The 12,223-nt window shown below is 41.4% G+C and overlaps 1 protein-coding gene across 3 annotated transcripts in view; it reads left to right on the forward strand.

Annotated features, from left to right (window-relative positions):
• FMN1 (formin 1) overlaps nucleotides 1–12,223 on the forward strand; it is a 393,438-nt gene that overhangs the window by 26,646 nt on the left and 354,569 nt on the right. The window lies entirely within an intron of this gene.

Below are 12,223 nucleotides of genomic sequence, written 5' to 3' on the forward strand. Positions count from 1 at the left end.
AAACATTCCAGATGTGGTCTTTTAATAATGACCAATTTTAGGGCTTAAACAATGCATTTGCAATTAAAATAGTTTGTTGACTATTTAAGGCTCTGATTTGAAGTTTGATAATATATTTGGTTTTTATTAAAGTGATCATTATAGTTTGTGGTGTTTGCCAGATATTTAGGTGCACAACTTTTACCACGAGCTGAATATTTTTCACCCATGTAAGATATTCATATCTACCATATGTTATGCATCCAATTATAAGTGCATTTCCTACGCAGGGTGAAAATTTGTACTTGCTTATTTTCCTGTTTTATATGTTCTAGATTGTCAAATGGACCGAATATCTATTGTCAAAACCATTTTGTAGTTGATTTGGCTTACCAGATGGTATTTTGCACTTGTAGTGCAAGTAAATTAATTTATACTAACTTAGTGTAAGATTGGTGCTTTGGCCATGTAACTACAACAGGTTCATATAAATGCTGTGATAACAAAATCATGAGAGAATCATGTTACAATATACTGGTATAATGTGAAATATATACTGCATGCTGGACAATTATCTCTGCATCGTGTTAACTGGCACGACAAGGCCCAGGTTTTTCTGGGAGCTTGGAATACTGGGGAGTTTTAGTTCTAGAGCATCTGGGTGTGAAGAACAAAGAGTTGGGGGAGGGGTGAGCATGCTTTGTGTGATTTTTACCGCTTACGGGAGAGGGCTACACACTTCAGTGACTTCCCAAAGTTCTTCATAGATAAGGGAAATGAGAAGGAAACAGAACAGTGCTTCCAAACCCGCAAAATGAAACTCTACTCACCACCTTCATAAAGATACTGTAAAAAAAAAAAAAAAAGTCATTACCATTTTTAAATCTTTGTATCCAATCTCAAACTTTTGTCTAACTACAAATCACTGAATTCTAGAAGACACTAAGATCCAGGTGCCAGATCCAGATTATTGTGGAACTGTTGTACAATGCTGTGTCTGGCAGGGGTGCTGGAACAAGTGATCTCTTCGGGTTTGTTTTGTTGGTTGTTGTTTTAAAGGCAAAAATCCAACGTTTAGTGGTATGGCTGTGAATGAAACTTTTCATACAGATCTACACAAGCAATTCCTTCCTCACTCCCACAACTATCAACTGAAGTCATAAGACTAGAGAATCAAGATGATGACTATGACTCTTGTGCTGTTATGAATGGATTTGGGTGGATATTTACCCTCTTTCGTTCTGGGATACCCACTGCATGCTCCTGCAGTTTAAATTGGAATACCTAGCTGGCTATGGATTGTAGTAGATGCACTGAAAGCAGTTCCATGATTTGGTGGGCAGAGGGTGCTCTCTGCCATTGCTTTATTTATAGCAAATAGCATGTTTTAGTGACATTGGGCTTGTATCTTTTGTTGCTCAAGTTGGTAGGGTTGCCAGTCTCCGTTTTTTGACCAGAACGCCCGGTTGAAATGGGATCCTGGGATTCGGTCAACAATGCTGACTGGGCTGTTAAGTCTGGTCAGCGGTGCTGCAGGGCTAAGGCAAGCTAGTCCCTACCTGTCCTGGCACCGTGCTGCACTACAGAAGCGGCCAGCAGGTCCAGCTCCTAGGCACGGGGGCCACAGGGCTCCATGCACTGCCCCTGCCCGGAGCACCAGCTCTGCACTCCCATTGGCTGGGAACCACAACCAATGGGAGCTGGGAGGGGGGCGGTGCCTGCAGGTGAGAGCAGCGCATGGAGCCTCCTGGCCCCCCTGCCTAGGAGCCGGACCTGCTGGCTGCTTCCGGGGCCCAGCGGGGAACCAGAACAGGCAGGGAGCCTGCCTTATCCCTGCTGCGCCACTGACTGGGAGCTGCCCAAGGTAAGCCCGCGCCTCAACCCCCTGCCCCAGCCCTGAGCCCCTTCCTGCATCCCAGAGCCCTCACCTCCTCCCACGCCCCAACCCCCTGTCTCAACACACAGCCCCCTCCCACACTCCAAATCCCTTGGCCCCACTCTGCAGCCTGGAGCCCCCTCCTGCACCCCAAACCCCTCATCCCCAGAGCCTGCACCCCCAGTCCAGAGCCCATACCCCCTTCTGCACCACAGCCCCCTCCCATATTCTGAATCTCTTGGTCCCACCCCCCCAAACCTCCTCTTGTGCCCCAAGCCCCTTATCCCCAGCTCCACCCCAGAGCCAACACCCCCAGCTGGAGTCCTCACCCCCTCCCTACCCCAGCCCAGAGCCCCCTCCCGCACCCTGAACCCCTCATTTCTGGCCCTACCCTGGAGCCCGCACCCCCAGTTAGAGCCCTCACCCGCTCCAGCACCTCAACCCCCTGCCCCAGCCCAGTGAACGTGAATGAAGGTGGGGGAGAACGAGCCACCAAAGGAGGGGGAATGTAGTGATCATGGGGGGGGGAGGCCTCAGGAATGGGAGGCGCTTCAGGGAAGGGGCAGGGCTATGATGTTCGGATTTGTACAATTGGAAAGTTGGCAACCCTACAGGGGTTGGCTATCCATCCTTCACTTCAGCATATGGATTTCTGGTTATACTTGTACTGAAGTGCAACCGCTGGCCCACTAAGCAGGCCACAGCTTTCATTTTGTTAAGTGAACTATTAACTGGACAGAATTTATGGTCCAAAAGTAATTCATTGGTAGAATTCTTGGGAATTGTTTCTACGGGCAGTAATGCTGTTTGAATGATCAAAGTACAAATTAAAAGCTTAAGAAGAGATTAAGGCTTGCAGGAAATAATAAAATAACTCCCGTTTTGAAGTTACCATGTCGTGCAAACTTTGCTGCCACAGAGGTCTAAAACCAAACCCTCTGCAGCTGCTGTTTAAATGTTAAAATTTAAAACACTGTGGAAACTTGTACCATTTTTCTGAGGAGATATATTTCTGTGTTTATTAAATTATGAGCAAGCCTTGTTGTTAATTGTTCACCGTGGTAAGAGAAGCAAAGGGGATTTCTATTATTTGGATCTAGTTGTAAAATGATCTGATAATGTTACATATTTGAGTTGGGTTTGTGAAACGCTGCAGTGTTTTCTTTACATTTTAGTAGCCAAAAGTGAATTGACATGTCTCAAATGGACATGACATCATCATGGGCAGTTCAATCAGGCCCCAATTCCTGCAAATGCTTATGCACATGCTTAACTAGATTACTCTGTAGTCCTTGTGCGTGTGCTTAGCTTTACCACTATAACTAGTCACAGGGGGACTGCTTAAGATAGTGAAGTTAAGAACGCCCATAAGTCTTTGCAGGATCAAGGCCACAGTGTATATAGTACACAAAAAGCAGTGTATGGTAGGGGGTTTGTGCTGCTTATTAGGTTAGGCTGCCAAAGACTTGACTGCAGTTCTTGGGCTACATCAGTGTTTCCCAAACTTGGGACGCCGCTTGTGTAGGGAATGCCCCTGGCGGGCCAGGCCGGTTTGTTTACCTGCCTCGTCCGCAGGTTCCACCGATTGCGGCTCCCACTGGCCACGGTTCGCTGCTCCAGGCCAATGGGAGCTGCTGGAAGCGGTGGCCAGTACGTCCCTTGGCTCGCGCCGCTTCCACACTTGTGAGGCCTCTGTCTATCTTACTGTTACAATCAAATTGAGGACCTGGTAACAAAAATCTGTATTGTCAGACCCACCCTTCAAAAGTCATGTATCACATCCATCAAAATCATGAGATTCTATAAAAACAAGAAATGTTGTGTTCCCTTGTTTTTTGTTTGTTTGTTTGTTTTTAGGATAAGTTAAGATTCTTGTATGTCTCCAGGAGCTGTGGCTTTAAAGAAACCACCAGATATCATGACTCATAGACTCATAGACTTCAAGGTCAGAAGGGACCATTATGATCATCTGGTCTGACCCCCTGCATGCTGCAGGCCACAAAACTGAGACTCACAATAAGATCATGTGCTGACATTGTTGCTTCAGTTAAATTGCCATCTTACATATTTATATAGTCTAACACACAGGGCTTCCATATGATTGGGGCTTTTGGGTACAACTGAAATATAAATAATAATGATTTATAGTAGAGACAGGAGACTTATGATGCTAAGTATTAACTGGGACCTGAAGAGACATCCAGTGCTGTTGAGCCCCATCTATGATATGGATTAGAAGCATGTTGCAACCAGATCCCCAGACTCAGCTGTAACTCTAGTGTAGACAAGGCCTAAATCACATGCTTCCATAGTTGAACTGTGGAATCCCCTAAAGGCTCTGTTGCCAAAACTATCATGTGTTTGCTTGAAGGGAGAGCATCTAGTTTTAAAATTTTGAGTAGGATAATTTTTTGAGTTCGTATGAAAAAAATGTCACAGGGGTCTTCTATATTATAAATCTTTTTCTTACAGTGAAAAGCAGCTCAGCTTTCCTGTCACTGAGATGTCCTTCTAGGTCAGAACAAAAACTAAGTGGTTAAATTCCATTATTTGGATGCAAAATGATTTTTTTTCTTTCCTGTTTTAGTGCCAAACAAACAGAAGTATCCGAATAAAAATGTTAAACATAGAGGAATTCATTCCACTCTCACAAAAATACATCAAATATATATCACGATTAATCATGTGATTAAAAAAATTAATCGCAATAAAAATTAATTGCACTTTTAATAAGAGAATGCCATTTATTTAAATTTAACTGTTTTTTATGTTTTTGAAATGTTTTCTACATTATCAAATATATTGATTTCAATTACAACACAATACAAAGTGTACAGTGCTCCTTTTATATTTATTTTTATTACAAATATTTGCACTGTAAGAAACAAAAGAAATAGTATTTTTAATTGACCTAGTACAAGTACCGTAGTGCAATCTCTTTATCATGAAAGTTGAACATACAAATGTAGAATTAAGTACAAAAATATAACTACATTCAAAAATAAAACACTCTAAAACTTTAGAGCCTACAAGTCCACTCAGTCCTACTTCTTGTTCAGCCAATCTCTCAGACAAACAAGTTTGTTTACATTTGCAGGAGATAATGCTGCCCACTTCTTGTTTACAATGTCACCTAAAAGTGAGAACAGGTGTTCACATGGTCCTGTTGCAACTGGTGTCACAAGATATTTACATGCCAGATGCGCTAAAGATTCATATGTCCCTTCATGCTTCAACCACCATTCCAGAGGACATGCATCCATGCTGATAACAGGTTCTGCTCGATAACAATCCAAAGCAGCGTGGACTGACACATGTTCATTTTCATTATCTGAGCCAGATGCCACCAGCAAAAGGTTGATTTTCTTTTTTGGTGGTTCAGGTTCTGTAGTTTCTGCATTGGAGTGTTGCTTTTTTAAGACTTCCGAAAGCATGCTCCACACCTTGTCCCTCTCAGATTTTGGAAGGCGCTTCAGATTCTTAAACATTGGGCTGAGTGCTTTAGGTTTCTTTAGAAATCTCACATTGGTACCTTCTTTGTGTTTTGTCAAATCTGCAGCGAAAGTGTTTTTAAAATGAACAATATAGGCTGGGTCATCATCCGAGACTTCTATAACATGAAATATATGGCAGAATGCGGATAAAACAGAGCCAGAGACATAGAATTCTCCCCCAAGGAGTTCAGACACAAATTTAATTAACGTATTATATTTATAATGATCAGCATCAACATGGAAGCATGTCCTCCGGAATGGTGGCCGAAGCAAGAAGGGGCATACAAATGTTTAGCATATCTGGCACGTAAATACCTTGCAATGCTGGCTACAAATGTCCCATGCGAAATGTCTCTTGTGAATGCCTGTTCTCATATCTAGTGACCTTGTAAATAAGAAGTGGGCAGCATTATCTCCTGAAAATATAAACAAACTTGTTTGGCTTAGTGTTTGTGAACAAGAAATAGGACTGAGTGGACTTGTAGGCTCTAAAGTTTTACATTATTTTATTTTTGAGTGCAGTTATGTAACAAAAAAATCTATATTTGTAAGTTGTATTTTCACAATAAAGAGATTGCACTACAGTACTTGTATGAGATGAACTGAAAAATACTGATTTTTACATTGCAAATATTTGTAATAAAAATAATATAAAGTGAGCAATGTACACTTCGTATTCTGTGTTGTAATTGAAATCAATATTTTTGAAAATGTAGAAAAACATCCAAAAATATTTAAATTTCAATTGGTATTCTATTGTTTAACACTGTGATTAAAACTGAGATTAATCACGATTAATTTTTTGAGTTAATCGCGTGAATTAACTGTGATTAATTAACAGGCCTACTATATATGCATCTCTGCGGGCAGTTCTCACCTAGTCCATATACAAATACATCATGTTTCTCTAGCCTTAGAATAACTGAGCTTGCTGTCTGCCCTATGACCACTTTTAGACCTGTCCCAGGGCAGACTTTTTGCCTCCAAAAGATAAACCTTTCCTCCAGCTCCACCCAGTAGTCTCTCCTCCCTTAAGAAATCTATCTCAGCAGCAGGGACTGTAAAGGAAATGTTCACACTAGTAAATAAAACTTTGGAGAAAATATTCAGAGCTGTTTTATATTTAAATAATACAGAGTGACACTCTATCACATTGCCTTAGGAAATAGTGTCTGGAACAGGAAAGAGACCAGTGGTATTTTTCTCAAATTCATTGACGCATCCAGTGGTTAGAACAGGAAACTAAAAGTAAGCATTCCAAATTCTGGCAAAGCCTCTGTGGCCCTGGGTAAGTCACCCAATATTTGTGCCTCAGTTTCTGCAATATTTAAATTGTGTGTAAAACCTTCTTCATCAGGGTGTATTGAACATAACTAATGTTGGTAAACTTTAAATTTATTGGCTTAAAGGTTTTATGTACATTAGTACAAAGTATCATATTACTGTGTGTGTGTGTGTGTGTGTGTGTGTGTATCATAGGTGAAGCTGGCAGTGCCACCTATTATTTAAGTTGCCCAGCAATTCCTATTATAAGACGCTATTTTCAGTTGCTTATAATAACTTTATCAAACTTTTACTGTTTGGGCTAAATATTTCCATGCTGGGTGGGTGTTTGCATCAGACTGAATTGTTTTGAATAGATTCAGCCAAAATGGTTCAGCTGATTCCAAAAACAAAGTTGGGTGGAAAAATACACTGTTTTGCTGTGATAAATTCTTACATCTATTTCATTGAGAAGATCTGGTACCCCGATGCTTTGGAGCAGGGACTTGAAATTTGGAGGGGATTTGCCTTTGTGACAGGGATGTGCCTATTGCTATGCATATGAAAATCAGCCCAATTTGGCCAAGTTATAATCCTTTAGAAAATTTCATAGAATATCAGGGTTGGAAGGGACCTTAGGAGGTCATCTAGTCCAATCCCCTGTTCAAAGCAGGACCAATTCCCAACTAAATCATTGCAGCCAGGGCTTTGTTAAGTCTGACCTTAAAAACCTCTAAGGAAGGAGATTCCACCACCTCTCTAGGTAACCCATTCCAGTGCTTCACCGTCCTCCTAGTGAAAAAGATTTTCCTAATATCCAGCCTAAACCTCCCCCATTGCAACTTGAGACCATTACTCCTTGTTCTGTTATCTGCTACCACTGAGAACAGTCTAGATACATCCTCTTTAGAACCCCCTTTCAGGTAGTTGAAAGCAGCTATCAAATCCCCCTCATTCTTCTCTTCTGAAGACTAAACAATCCCAGTTCCCTCAGCCTCTCCTCATAAGTCATGTGCTCCAGCCCCTAATAATTTTTGTTGCCCTCTGCTGGACTCTTTCCAATTTTTCCACATCCTTCTTGTAGTGTGAGGCCCAAAACTGGACACAGTACTCCAGGTGAGGCCTCACCAATGCCATATAGTGGGGAATGATCACATCCCTCGATCTGCTGGCAATGCCCCTACTTATACAGCCCAAAATGCTGTTAGCCTTCTTGGCAACAAGGGCACACTGTTGACAGTTTACACATGTCTTGTAGAAATAAGTTAGTTTGGCAGCTAAAATCTTTCAAGATTCCATCCACACTGAACATAGGTGAGGGCATGGCAAAAGCCACTGCTTCTCCCCTGTGATGCCCTATTGCTAAAGGAAGGTGTGCTAGGCGAAAGGGGAGATGAACTCCTGATGACTTTTATTTTCAGTAAAACTTTCCTGAGTTCATAAACTTTCGTTCCTGAAACATTGCTAAGGAAATCTCTTCTTTCCACATGAACCATAAAAGTCCAATTTTACATGACTTTACTTCCAATATAAAACCATCTTAGGAAAAGGAAATTAAAGATGATACTTCCTTGGCTTGTGCCTAGAGATGCCTATTGAAGTCTGGTAGTCCTACTTGTGTGTGGTGTTTCATATCGTATGGTTATATTTAGAAACTATAGGATGAGTTAAGGACTGAGTCAGTCTTAGTTTTGAATTTGTTTGATTGTGTTTGGTTTGATTTTCTTGGTTAATAGTATATATGGGGCTTTGCTAATAAAATTGTAACTGAAAATTAAAATGCAGATAAGGTTTCATCTCAGCTGTTTAATGTAGGTGGCAAAAGTAATGAATATTTAGTTCTTCTTTGAGTGATTGCACATATCCATTCCACTTTAGTGTCGGAGATTTTTCCTTTAGTGGTACTCATTGGGTCTTGTGTGATCCTCGTAGCACTGCATTGGCCACACCAGCATTGGTTCTTCAGTCTGTGGAGCCCTCTCTGCTGGGTCTCCTTTAATATTACCTACAGAACCTGACCTGATTTCCAAGAACCATAGTCTCTTGCTATATCTCAGTCTGGCCACTCTCCATCTTATGACCTGGATACTCCATGCTCAAGAAGCAAAGTTTTGGAGAATGTGCAAAACATCCTGAACCAGCAGGAAGCCATCTAGTAGATTATACTTACCTGTTGAAGTGAAAGCAATTCTCCTTTTGGTCAAAGCAGAAGGGTGTACCGCCAGTCCTGGCCTCTATCCGACATATTTTGGACTATTTATTCTACGTGAAGCAACAAGGCCTGTCAATTTAGTTCCATCAGAATTCAGCTGGCAGCTATCTCTGCTTTCCACCCACCAATTGTGGGCCGCTCAGTGTTTTCTAATCCTATGTCAGTCAGATTCTGAAAGAGTCTGGACAGGTTATGGAGGTCATGACTCCCATTCCTCCATGGGACTTAATCTGGTGCTAACAAGGTTGATGGGTGCGCCCTATGAACAGGACTGCTCTTTGCTGCATCTATCCATGAAAACAACTTTTTGGTCGCTATTAACAGGGGTGGTGGAATTATGAGCATTGGTAGCTGGCCCACCTGAAACAATTTGTTATGAGGACAAGGTATACTTTTATCCACATCTGAAATTCCTAACTAACGTAGTATTAGACTTCCACTTCAATCAAGTCATATATTTACTGACTTTCTTTCTTAGTCCCTGTTCTCATAAGGATGAGAAGAGGCTCCATTCTTTGGATGTAAGAAGGGTATTGGCTTTTTACTTGGACAGAAGTAGGTCTTTTAGCTCATCAGCACAGCTATTCATGTCAGTTGTGAATAGTATGAAAGGCACAGAGGATTTTGTCCTTGATTTCATCCTGCATATGTCTGTTATGACATTGCCAATGTACACGCTACAAGATCTCAAGCAGCTTCCACAGCTTTTGGCTCTAGTACCTATAACGGACATTGGCAGAGCTGCAGCTTTGTCATCAGTATATACCTTTGCTACTCATTATACTACATCTAATCATTCAAGAGATGATGCCAAGTTTGGACAAGTAGTTCTTCAGTCATTATTCAGGTAAACTCCGAAACCCACCTTCTGGATTTAACTGCTTGTAAGTCACTTAAGGTGGAATGGACATGTGCAGTCACTTGAAGGAAAAAGCAGTTACTAACCTGTTCTGTAACCATTGCTGTTCTTTGAGATGTGTTGTGTGTGTCCATTCCACATTACACCCTCCTTCCCTTCTATATCACAATATAAGAAGGAACTGAGGTGGTGATCTGGGAAAGCTCCACCCTTTATACCATTATGCAGTAATATGAGGTAGCTAAGAGCACATATGCTGCCCTGATAGGTACTACTAAAGGAAAAATCTGACACACATACTCACTCACTCACTCAGACTCTCTCTCTCTCTCTCAGTGGTTTGAGCATTGGCCTGCTAAACCCAGGGTTGTGAGTTCAATCCTTGAGGGGACCATTTAGGGATCTGGGGCAAAAATCTGTCTGGGGATTGGTCCTGCTTTGATCAGAGGGTTGGACTAGATGACCTCCTGAGGTCCCTTCCAACCCTGATATTCTATGATCCTCCGTCTACTTGAAATGGAATGGCCATGTGCAACACATCTTGAAGAACAACAGTTACAGAACAGGTTAATAAGTGGTTTTTACTGCTTGAATTTTATATTTGTATGGGGGGGAGGTTGTTTTTAACTAACTGTCTATTTTCAAATCAAAGAGCGAATGTCAATAAGATGAATTCAGTAACTAGGTCTTGTGATCTTCTCGTGTACCATGGCTTTGGGAAAAATCAGTTTTATAGAAACAAAGCTCTCTTTAAAGACTCTTAGAATAGAAGACAGCTGATATTATACTGATTCTTTGCTTTTTGTTTGAAGAATGAAAAGGGTTTATAAATATCTTCTCTAAGTGGTTGAGAGAATTGCTAATTGGTATTTTAAAAATATTATGGGTTTTGTCCATAAATAATTTGCATTTCCTGAGGTGAGTTTTCACATAAGTCACATTGAAAAATCATGCAGTTTCTCACATGTAATTCACATGAACATGGTATACATGAATGTTACTTGGTTCACAACAGGAAATTCAGTGTGAATACTCTGAGCATTTTGCAAAGAGTATAAAGAATGAAGAGGTTGGGGTAAGACCGCTCCCTTTTCTGGTTTTAATACGTTCTAATTCAGAAATGAAAGTAAATGTGTATGATTTTGAAAACCTCAGGTTGGCACACTGCAATCTCACTTTGTACATTTTTCTAAGCAACAAAAAGAGAGCACATATCCATTGCAGAAACTCAGAAGGTTAACTTACTCTTGTTCACATACATGATCTATTGTTTTATTTAAATTTGAAAGTAATTTTTTAGTTATTTATGATCAGTATCTTTTTCACTATAAAATAGGTTACAATTTCGATGCCCAGATAACTGGGTTTCATGTTGGATTCAATGGTAACTGAATGGAGCTGGAGTGACTTTATGCAATATATACTCGAGAACACAAGAGGGAGCTGGGAGAAGGTGTAAAGGAGGACACAGCGGGAGAGCTGCCACATTTTTGTGATTTGCTTAAATAAAGAATCTGGTTTAATCCTACAGGTGGCTTCTCACCTTAGTCAAAATACAGTTTATGTGACCTTCCCTCTCCCCTCAGCCAGCCCTCCTTTTCCTTCCTCTCCTACAACTTTCTCCTCCTTCTCCCCATCACAGATACAGAAATTTCTTGTTTGCTGTCCTCTTCCACTTGCCCTAGTGACATTGTCCCATCCCCTCTCCTGATCTCCCCGCACCCACACTCATGCCCTACCTTACTCTTCTCCTCCGCCTCTCACTCCCCTCTTGCTCTTTCCTCTCAGAATACAAGCATGTTTTATTCTCTCTCATCTTAAAAAGTCCTAAACAAAACCAACAAAAAAATCCAAACCATGCTTAACACCACTTCCCTCACCCGCAACTGCCTCATTTCCCTTCTCCCTCTCATCTCTAAGCTCATTGAACATGCTGTTTACAATCACTGTCTGAAGTTCCTCTCCTCCATTTCCATCCTACACTCTCTCCAGTCCAGCTTCCATTTCAGGCACTCCACTGAAACTGCTTTCATCAAGGTCTCTAATAGCTTTCTAGCCAAACCTCAGAACCAGTATTCCTTCCTCATCTTCCTTGACCTGTCAGCTGCGTGCAACACCATCAGCCATGCTTCTTTTCTTGAAATCTTCTCTCCTTTGGCTTCTGTGATTCTGACCTTCCTTGATTCTCTTTCTACCTCTCTAACTGTTCCTTCAGCAGGTCCTTTGGAGGATCTTTCTCATTCCCTTCCTCCACCTTCTATGGGGTTTCCACAGGGGTCTGTTCTTGGTCTCCTCATCTTCTCCCTCCACACCTTAGCTCTTGGTAATCTCAACTGTAAAGAAATTCAATTACCATGTCTATGCTGATAATTTGCATCTCTACTTGGTTTCTTTTATCCACACTAAAATCTCAGCCTCTGTCATCTTGTGGCTGTCTAGCCATCAGCGCAAACTCAGCAGATCACTTAATCTTCCTCTCCTGCCCACAAGCCTTCCAGGCTATGTCTAAATCTTGCAGATTCTTTCTCCAAAACATCTCT

This window comes from Chrysemys picta, chromosome 4 (genome assembly GCF_011386835.1).
Source record: "Chrysemys picta bellii isolate R12L10 chromosome 4, ASM1138683v2, whole genome shotgun sequence".
NCBI lineage: Eukaryota > Metazoa > Chordata > Testudines > Emydidae > Chrysemys > Chrysemys picta.